General features: G+C 36.8%; 1 long non-coding RNA gene across 1 annotated transcript; it reads left to right on the forward strand.

Annotated features, from left to right (window-relative positions):
• Positions 1-2,182: 2,182 nt before the first annotated feature.
• LOC107838401 (uncharacterized) lies at positions 2,183-4,683 on the forward strand. The gene is made up of 3 exons (XR_001664460.1): positions 2,183-2,414; positions 2,603-2,677; positions 3,830-4,683. It is a non-coding gene; the product is annotated as an uncharacterized LOC107838401 (long non-coding RNA).
• Positions 4,684-10,668: the final 5,985 nt, after the last annotated feature.

Below are 10,668 nucleotides of genomic sequence, written 5' to 3' on the forward strand. Positions count from 1 at the left end.
CGTCATCGATCTCCTCCCACTTCCTGTCATCTTCTTCGTCATTTCCGCCTGTAAGAACATCCGGTCGTTGATCATGTGACTTCTGTGATGTGAAAATGTTGCAGTTTTGCAAAATATATTTATGGTGATGCAGCCGAAAAACAACCTCATCTTAGCACAAAATTTTATCAAAAAATGTCTATTTTCCATTTTACGCAACTTTAACATCAGAGTAACGCAGCTACTGTTATACTCCTGGATTTCAGTTTTTTATGAGTTTATTTTCACCTCTCTGCCTGCTTTCTTGTATTTCTCCATTATTTTATGACATTGTTAGTAACTGTATTGAAAGTAATTTTGAAAAAAGAAAAAAAAATGCAGGCAGTTTGGTGCCAGGTTACAGAAAGTTTAATAATATTTTTACTTTTTATCCAAAATGTTTGAATCAAGATGCTGCATCTGTTGCTTGTTTCTTGAATTTTACTGTGATGTTTTTGTTAGAAATATTGAGTATTTTATCTTATGCTTGCTGTGATCTTTTGTTTACTGTTTTTGGTGTGTGAAGTTGATTTAATCGTGCTGAATATCAGCATTGTTCTGTGAGTACATCAGTTCCTGCATTGCAGCTACAGGAGGAAACGAACAGGAACTGGACTCTGCACTACTCAGATTGGAGGTGCAACAAGACTGTGACTCCAGATAAAACAACAGAAGAAACAGTAACACTATCTAATTAACTCAAGATCAGCCATGACCCCCCTAAGGAAATAAAAGAGAGTACGGCAGAACGTGCTTTAGAGCGGTAGGAGATTTTAACTAATGCACGTGTCTGTCCGTTCTCCTTGCAAGTAAATTTAAATCTCTCTCGTCTTTCTCCTTTTTGTGCAACGTTTGAATGATGTAGGTTGTTTGAACGTGACAGTTTTCAAGCTCTTAAAAAAAATAAAGTGCTTGAAGCTAAAACTAAATATGTTGCATTTCTATTATGCTGATGTGTATATTTTATAAGCAGCAGACACACATTTTGTCTACAAATTATGTCAGTGCTTTAGTTTCTCTAGAGTGCAAACTGACGCATATAAATACTTTTTATGTAAAAAAACTACTTTAACGTCTTGTCTTGCTAATAGTAATTATCACAACAATTAACTTGCACCTGAAACATTATATTTGCAGCCCAACAGAAGGCAGCAACAGTAAACTATAAAGTGATGAAAAAAAGTTTTTTGTAAGTAAATGTAAAACTTTTTAAGAGCAGCAAAGGGACTTTTTCCTCTTACAAATCACAAAGTGCTTCTCCTTTAAACAACTAGATGTGTAATTATTTTTTCACAACTGAGGAAAGATAATTGTCGTCTTCCAGCCATGAAGTAACCACCAGTATTTAGCCGGTGGTTATTTCCCCACCCAGCCTGCGGCATTAAACCCAGATTTACTATCTCTGTGTGTGGGAGAGAATGTGCGTGTGTCTGCATGTTGGAAAACGCTTTTGCTCCCAGATCCCAACAACAATCAAGATTCTCGTCAAACCGACTCTGTTTCTGGTTTTAATTTAATCTGGTTTGGTATAATAAGTAGAAACTGTATTTAAAGAGACAGCATTATGTAAAATAGACTTTTTAGAGCTTTACATCATGTTGCAGTGTTATTCCCTCATCAAAAATATACCTGGAGAGTTGCCTTGATTCTTTCATGCATGTTTGAGAAATCCTTGAATCACCATGGCAACCATTAAGCTGTGCAAAACACCAGGGTGCATCTAGCCCTGCCTTCAGCGACAAAGCTCCTCCTCCAAGCTGCAGTTTCCAAGCTACAGAGCAGCCATTCTCCTCAGGACCTTCAGACTAGCCAGCAGCGATTAGCAAACACTTGCTGGAACTGGGCATCTGCTGAGCTCATTAGATGAGCTACTTCTTAGTAAAACACTGGTAAAAAATATACATATTTTGTTAAAGGGTTAATAGAGGAGCCTGCTCTTTCCTGCTCTTTCATGGCGTTAATTTATGAAGTAATAAATTTATAAGTCATATTTGATGTATACAGCAGCTTTATGGCAACTGAAGGTGATACAGTTGCTGGACTGTGCTACAAAATATCATATATGCCTATAAAAAAACAACAAATTGTGTACAAATGATTATTTAATGTAAAAGCAAACCTGCTCATCTGTTTTTCATATTTTCTTTTACACTATTTTTCCCCTTAGTGTTGCAAAATCCTTTGCAGTTTTCACATCAGCAGGGGCCACAAACCCTCATCATTTAGTTCATGCATAATTTATCTGGATGTAAAAGGCCCCAATTATACCGTGTGTGTGTTTCACCACACTCAGGCTGCACATTTAACTGTGTTTTATTTTTTTTTTCACCAAACAGGCCTTTGAAACGAATACACTGGGGGATCAGAGACGGCAAAATCAACAGTGCCACAACTGTGTAGGAATTTTTAATCCGCCAATTACGGCCCATGCATACATGCAACTCCCTGACTGTTTAATGCAATGAATGTCTGCAGGGAGCACTCCTAATGTGAGCACAGAGAGCGGTGTGAGGAACAGAGCTTCATGTGTCTCTGTGTGCGCGTGTGTGTGTGTGTGCATGTGTGTGTGTGCGCGCGCTGCTAGCTTTGCCTTACAGTCCGTGGGGGGTTATCTGTATCGAGCACCGGGTGGATGTTGGTAGTCAAGACGATGTTTCTGGTGAGTGGAAGCAGCTCTCTGTGTCTCAGTGCCTTTTGTTTTTTTCAGAAAACATTTTAATTTGTAAAAAAATCACCTTGTGGGGTTGCATACAAACAGCAGGCACCTGTGGGTGTTTCTCAGTAATGAATGTTTCTGTCAGGAGCTTTGGGGTTTTACTCTTTGTACACTAAATATAAAAACTGAGAGAATATTATCCTGTATAATTAGACATGATTATATGTGACATTGTTATTCCCTTGAGCGGTGGCAGTAGAAATCTCTGGAAATTGAACCTCACACACGTAGAAACGCTGATTTATTCAGATTAAAAAACAAAAAGCAGTTTTAAAGTCATTACTCCGGCTTCCTGTATGTCAAAGAAAAGACTTTGAAATACTTCTCTTAGTTTATAAATCACTGAACAACTTACACTGCAAAAACAAAAAACCTTACCAAGTAGTTTTGGTTTAATTAGTTAGCAAGATGTAAGAGCTTTTTAAAGTAAATAATTCCTTAATGTTTACGAAAAAGCTCTAGTTCTGCTGGCAGATTATTTCTGCCAGCAGAACATGACATTTTTCAACATGACATTTTTATAACACGACATTTTTCCCATTTTATAAGTGAAATGATCTACCAGTGAAACTAGAGCTTTTTCATCAGTATTAAGGAATTATTTACTTTTAAAAAGTTCATATTCCTTGCTGAAACATTACTTTTAAGGAAGTTTTGTCTTATTTCAAGTGTACTAAGGTATTTGCACTAGAAACTAGACCAAAATCACTTGGTAAGGTTTTGTGGTTTTACAGTGTAGCGGCGAAATTCACTGAAAATCCGTTTTTGTTGTTCCAAGCCTCTCAGGTCTTCTGGCTCTGCTCTGCTTCCCCTCAACCATAGAGAATCAGCAGAATTCAGTTTTTACTCTCCACAAATTTGGAACAAACTTCCAGAAAACTGCAAAACAGCCGAAACACTGAGTTCCTTTAAGTCCAGACTAAAAACCGCACCCGTTTAAAGTTGCTTTAGAAACATAATAACTGGAATATTGATCAAAATATTGACGATTTTGATCATGGCACTTGACAAAATGTAATGTCTGTTACTCGTTTCACAGTTGGTGACCGTTTAAAAATATTTGTTGCTGACATGTTTATTTCCATATATTTTCAGTAATAAATGAAAACATCTGTAGCGTTCTGCTCTCCAACTGCTGGAGGAGTGAGTTTTGCGTCCTCATCTTCCTTCTCCTGATCCTCTTTGAGGATTCCCACCAGATGGGACCAGTTGGAAGATGTAATCTCTGCAGGCCCCACCCATCTGGATTTTCTTGACATACTCTTTAAGAGAGAAGCAAAGGCTTACAAGGTGCCTGCAGCACAAGTGGCTCCTCTTGTTGAGCGCTCTGGGCCTGCGGACGTGTCACTGTTCTGACTCTGAGTACGCAGAGTTCACGGCCCGATAGGTGACAGCAGTGGATCAGGTTGTACAGATAAATCCTGAGATTTGCCTAATGGCTCAACTCCAGCAGCACTGCAGAAGAAGTGGATCACTGATGAGGCCTCACCCGTCCTTTTCATGATTTCATAATCACTTTTCCTGTCACTTGTCAAGAAAATCATGTCAACTTCTTCTTCTTTGTTCTTTGGCTGCCTTTTCTCTCATCAATCCATTGTTTTTAAAGTGGATGTGTTGGGCAAAATTCACTTGTTTTGTTTTTTAACTTCCAATTGGGCCTCAGCTGCTTCTAAAAACACCACAAGCTCTTAAAAACATACCCGTCAGGTTTTGACAATAAGTTAATGCTTTTTGGTGTCTGGAGAATCACTCATTTCAAAATCCTCCAGAATGTAACGACACAAATCAGCAGGCACTACCCGTTACCTAGCAACCCCCGCAAAGCTCAGACTGTTGCCTAGCAACCTAAACTGAGCCCCAGGATGTTTGGTCACCTGGTTTTACCGCTGTATGTGCTGCACAATGGCTGCTGTTAAAGACAAGTGTTTTGTTGTTGACTCACTGTCCACGAACTACGTGCTGCATTCTTGTTTGTTGTGCAGGAGGCTCCACTTCTGCTTTTCAAAGATGTACGGTTGCATAATTGCGCATCTGTTTGCAGCTGTTTTTATGTGTGAGTGTATATTTTGGGGTGGGGGATGTGGCCAGCAGCAGCTTGACTAAAATGTAATTATCTAAAGATGATTATGAGCAAAAGAATGTCTTGAACATGTTTTGCATAGCCCATAAATATATTCTGACATGTTCAAGGAAGCATGATTAACTATGTAAATGTGTTATTATGCAATAAAAAGCTATGAATACTGAATGGAGCTTAAAATGTCATTATCTAAGAATGAATTATGTAATTAATGTAATGAAAAACATGTTTTGTATAGTCCATGACCTGTTCAAGGTAGAATAATGAGTCGCATAGATTCTCTGTTGTCTTAAATTCAAAGTTTAAACCAGTATTATATAAACATGTAACAAACTCCTTTAGCCTCTTCGTTACCCCCAGTCTGTCACAAAGATGATTTATTTCCATTTTTTAAAATGAAAAATGCCAAAATAAGACAGTTTGATATAGAATAAATTGCATTTCAACACCAAAAAGGTGTTTTTCAAAGAGGTTTTAGCTGAACATGGGGCATGTAGAAGATGATTTGTTAAAAGATGATGGACCTTTAACAAGTCTGTGCTTGATTTTTTTTATTCTATGTCTTAAAGATGTGGCTTCCAGTTAGTTTTATCTGCTGCAGATAGTTTTATTTGTAGCCCTGGTCATTATTTGTTCTACAGTTGACCAGATTTCTCATGTTTTAAGCTCACACTGGACAGGACGGCGTCTCAAAGTGAACGAAAACAGACATAAAAAACACCAAAAGACTTATTAAAAGTACTGATCAAGAAATACTTTTACACCAATAGGCTGCTAGAAGGGAAAATATAAAGATGTAAGAGTTGGTTGAAAATTTTGTACACTGATGTAAGTCAAACTTGTTGGTTGAATAGTGATTTAGAAAAGGGAGGAAAGGTCTTGTTTACGTTATAGAGACGTAATTTACGTTTTCATGTCAACTTGAGTCTGTTGGATCAAGTTGTCCTCTAGCGCCCTCTGGTGTGAGCATGTGGCAACTTTTCTGAAAATATTTCTTCAAATTTCTCTAAAAAGTACCTTTTTCAGCCTCACTCTGTCACAAGGACTAAATAATCCTATATCATCAAAATGAATATTTTGTAAATCTATGAAAAACATACTTCAGGTAGGAGAACTAAACGGAAAGTGGGAGAAAAATCAATCGGAGTTCATGTAGGATACAACTTAAGACCTGGAAGCCTGAAAACCTCTGGTCAATTCAATAAATGTGTCTCTCTGGAAGAAAAATGCCAAATAAACGGAGACGGGATTAAAATAATATGACTTAGAAGAGGTAGCCATCTGGAAACAGAAGGTAAACTTTTTTGTCGAAATAAATTTTTACATCTTCTGTGTTGAATCAGCTCGTCCTCTTCTGCCCTCTGGTGGGCACATGTGAGAAGCTGCATATCTACTATGCTTTCTATTTTCCTCATGAATTTGGATGTAATCAAAACAGGAAAAATGTGAATATTAAATAATATATACATTTATATTTGACGGTGATGTTTAATTTGAACTGCACTGGGTGTGCTGGGTGTTAAAGAAGCGAAAAAAGACGCAAACAGGAACAGTTTATTTGTTCAGACAGGTTTCTTCTTGATAGTCTTTTACTGGTTTTATTCTGTCCCAGTAAAAAAAAATTTCACTCTTTCAAATGCTCTAAAATCCACTTTATTTCAAATTATTCCTCATGTCAAACAGCGGTAGATGTACTGGGAAAAAATCATTCTAAAACAAGACATTACAAAAAATACTAAAAGAAAATAAAACAACATTTAAATAACAATCCACATTTTTTTCTTTATAATATCGGTTTCTTGAAACGAAGGGTTTAAAAGTATCTTTTTCTTGTCTTAGCCTCTAAAAGCCAGTAGAGGTCGCGATTGTTGCTTTAAATGCGGAGATGACTTGTGATTGACACATACAGTACACTCACTTCACCCTTAATAATATAATTATAAAAGTATATTTACCACAATATCTTTATGTTCGCTCATAAAATGAGGGATTCTGAGGCTTTAAACAGGAAAAATTCCTCAAATTGGGTCTAAAAATGTGATTAATTTTTTGTCAGTGATGGAAAAAGATTAGAATAGTGATCTAGTCAAGTTTTATAATTCCATAATAATAATAATTTAGGCTGGAGTTGCAGTAATGTAAATAGAAGTCTGATGAAAAGTCACTGATCTTTGGCTCACAGCAGCATTTTCTTATCTAATACTTCATTATCACCCTGCCTGCACATGTACATGGGAGAAAAAGTAAACTTAAAAAGATAAAGATGCATTTAACAGGTAAGTAATAGATAGAAAGCAGGGTAAATATTGGTTTTAAATACGAGATGGGAAGATGGTAGCAATAAAACCTGACACTGCTTTAGCCTTCTGGACGTAAAATGTTTGCACACTTTAAGTATCTCAGGTGTGAAAATGTTCACCTTTTCCACTTCTGCTGCTGATCAACACCACTAAAATATTTTATACAAAGTGACAATTTGATAGTAATAAAACACGGAGCTGTTTTATTTTCCATGTTTTCCGGTTCTATGGGAAGACATTTTTCTGCAAAAAGTGAAACATGCGCCCCAGAAGTTAACATACCGTGAAAACATCTTCATTACTGGATCCACTTCACAGGTTCACTTTCTCATAAGGCCAATTAAAGGCTTCGGTCACACCCTTTCCTATCTAGTCTGCCTCTAAACTCCCTGTGATCACACAGTTGTTTCACTGCTTTCTTTGCTTACTTTGTCATTTTTTGCACAGCAGTGCACACACTCGGTGGCCTGTGTGCTGCTGCGTTCGCTCGCAAACTACACCTGAGCATCACGCCTGCACGGCAGCCGTGTTCGCCGCTGCTTTGTCTGCTGTTACACGTCAGGTCGCCTCTGCCTGTGATTAATTAGCATCCAGTTTGTTAACCCTTCTCAATTGGCAGAGGAGCACTCGGGCTAATGAGCCGACAGCGAGCTAGCAGCTTACAGAAACACGCAGCTCATCCGTCAGGATCTGAAGGCTGCTGGACTCACATGAACTGGTGGTGGGATTCTGAGTCGAGATGACCGTTTTCATGATCCAAATCTCCTCAAAACCAGCTTAAAAATATTTCTAAACATGTCTAATCTGGTTCTAGATATGCATCTGGATAAATACACTACAAAAACACAAAATTTTACCAAGTAGTTTTACTCTAGTTTCTACTGAAAATATCTTAAGAAATAAGACAAAACTTTTCAGCAAGGCATAAGAAGTTGTTTTATTAAGTCAATAAAAAAGAAGGACTTTATATACTCAAATTCAAAACTTGTAAGATTGAAACCACGAAGAGAAGCTCTTTTGTGTCTGTGGTGTGAAACTCTGGAACAGTTTAACTGGAAATAAGGCAACAAATTAAACACATTAAACAATTAAAGCTTCTGTATGAAGAAATGGTCTATGCTAAATATGAGAAACCATCTTGATATGTTATTGTTGTTGTTGAAGCATTATTAGCACCAATATTAACATTATTAATGTTAATACTACTACAGCTACTCTTAGTAATAATTTTACCTATGTGTAAATTGTAAGCACATCATTGAATGAATCTGATTTAATCTGGTTTATTGCTACAAATGCATAATTGTGATGCGACTGGAGAACCGGTGTGTTTTAATAAGTTTATGCTTCTATCCACTTCTTTCAATCATTTACTGTATTACTGTCATTTTATTTGTAATTCATAACATTCAATAATATTAATAAATACTTCTTTAAATTGATGAAAAAGTACTAGTTACACGGGCAGATTATTTCACTTATAACCAGAGGCAGACATAGTACCCAAAAATGTACTCAAGAAATAGTAGCACTACTTCCAGACATTTTTACTCAAGTAAGAGTAAAAAAGTATTTGGTAAAAAGTTTACTCAAGTACTGAGTAACTGATCAAATTATCAGTCATTTAATATTTAAAATTACATCATCAGATGGACCAAAATATAAAGTTGAGTAGAAATTTTGGCATTTTAAGGACCAAATTTACAATAATTCATATGAGTAACAAAAAAAATAACAAAAAGAGGCAGAAAAAAATTTCCAAATGAGTTTCATTCTTTAAACAAATTGTGAAACTTTAACAAAAACTGCAGGTGTGTGTGTGTCTGTCTGGTTGAAACATGTTTGTTTTTCATTCAGTGGGTAGAAAATCCAAACATTTTTACTCAATAGTAGAAATGCTTCATAATAAAATTACTCACGTAAAATAAAAATAAAAATAAAAAAGTACAGCGTGGTAAAAAAAAAATCTCCTTAAATAAAATTATTTTCAAAAAAGTTACTCAAGTATATGTAATTTAGTAAATGTAACTAATTGCTACCCAACAAATACTTTTTCATGAATATTAAGGAAATAATGACTAAACAAGTTCCTATATTTTGCTAAAAGTTACTTGTAATTTAGTTTTGCCGTATTTCAAGTGGACTAAGAGAAACTGGACCACTTGAAAGATTTTGAGCTACCATTGCTGTTTGAGCAACAGCCAATCGGAGCCAGGAGGAGGGTCTTAGCGCTGTCAATCATCTTAGTGTACATGCTGTTCAATGTGTTGATGGCGGAGAAACAACTTACTCTTTCAAGGAAACTGTTTATCCACAGTCATTGGTGGCTACGCTAACTAGCCTTAGCATTCATGTTAGGCTACGATAACTTTAACAAATGCTTCCGCTTTAAGCATAGATATGAAATGGTTTTCTGACCGTTGCAAAAATGGGAATATAAAGGGATAAAATGACTGCTAACAGAGTAAAATAATGTATTTTATATTAAAATATGCTAAAATGAGACTAGTACAGCTTTCCACAACACATCATGCAGCACATTCTTAGCAAGTTTGACCCATTTGGCCGTGTCAGACATGAACCGGTCCTGTCCGCTGCTGCTGTTGCTGCTGCTGCATTGATGAAGGTTTAGACAGTCAACAGCCAAGCAGTGTAGAAGCAGTTTTACAATCTGATCGACACGTGACAGCACCCCCACTGCGTCCTGCAGGCGCCTGCATGATGTATGAGTTTGCCCAATAACAATGTAGGTTATAATCTATTGAGATAAAACATGTTTGACTTTATTGTTTCTTCTCAGTCAGAAGAATAAAGACGTGTTGCAAACTTTTTTCCAGGTCAGAAGAGAAATATATTAGCTGTTTAGCTCAATCAAGCTAATTAGGGTGCAATCAAGGCTTTATGATTATTTAACATTTTGCCTCTTTGATGTTGACGCTTTGGATTCATCGCTCTGAGCGGAGCAGACACACACATCTGAGCTTTTAGCGTTTAGCTGACGTTACCCCACAGGAGCTGAACTCATGTAAACACTCTGAACTTTTTGTTTGTTATTGCACTTATTTTTTTATTTTTTATTTTTTTTTTATAGATTATAGATTTAGTTTTGGGGAAAACCCCAAACTGTGCTTCCCAGATTGTGGAGTGAAAAATAATGGCCCTCATTACTGAAATGTCAAAGGCTGCAGCTCTGGTTTGTCTTCATTGGTTGCTGTGATTGCTTGGTTATTTTAATTGGACGAGGCGTTAGCGGAGGTTCATTTTGATTGGTCAGAGTGACCACCCTGCATCTCATCCCCCAGGACTCCATTAGCCGCTGCCAAGTCCGAGCGTGTTCGTTAAATCTCGTCTTGCTGCGCTTCGCAACAGCAGAAAACGACTCCGAGCGCACAAACTGTAATGCTATATTTATAAGGCAGTATTTATAAACACATTTGCATATATCAAGATGAAAAAGTTGTTTGAATAGGGGGCAATTTGCATTTGGTGAAACATATGGCGGAGCCGCGGAAGCCATGGGCCATGCCTTCATTACCCGATCTTCATTTCATCAG

The sequence above is a fragment of the Poecilia formosa genome, unplaced genomic scaffold (genome assembly GCF_000485575.1).
Source record: "Poecilia formosa unplaced genomic scaffold, Poecilia_formosa-5.1.2 Scaffold250, whole genome shotgun sequence".
Classification (NCBI taxonomy): domain Eukaryota; kingdom Metazoa; phylum Chordata; class Actinopteri; order Cyprinodontiformes; family Poeciliidae; genus Poecilia; species Poecilia formosa.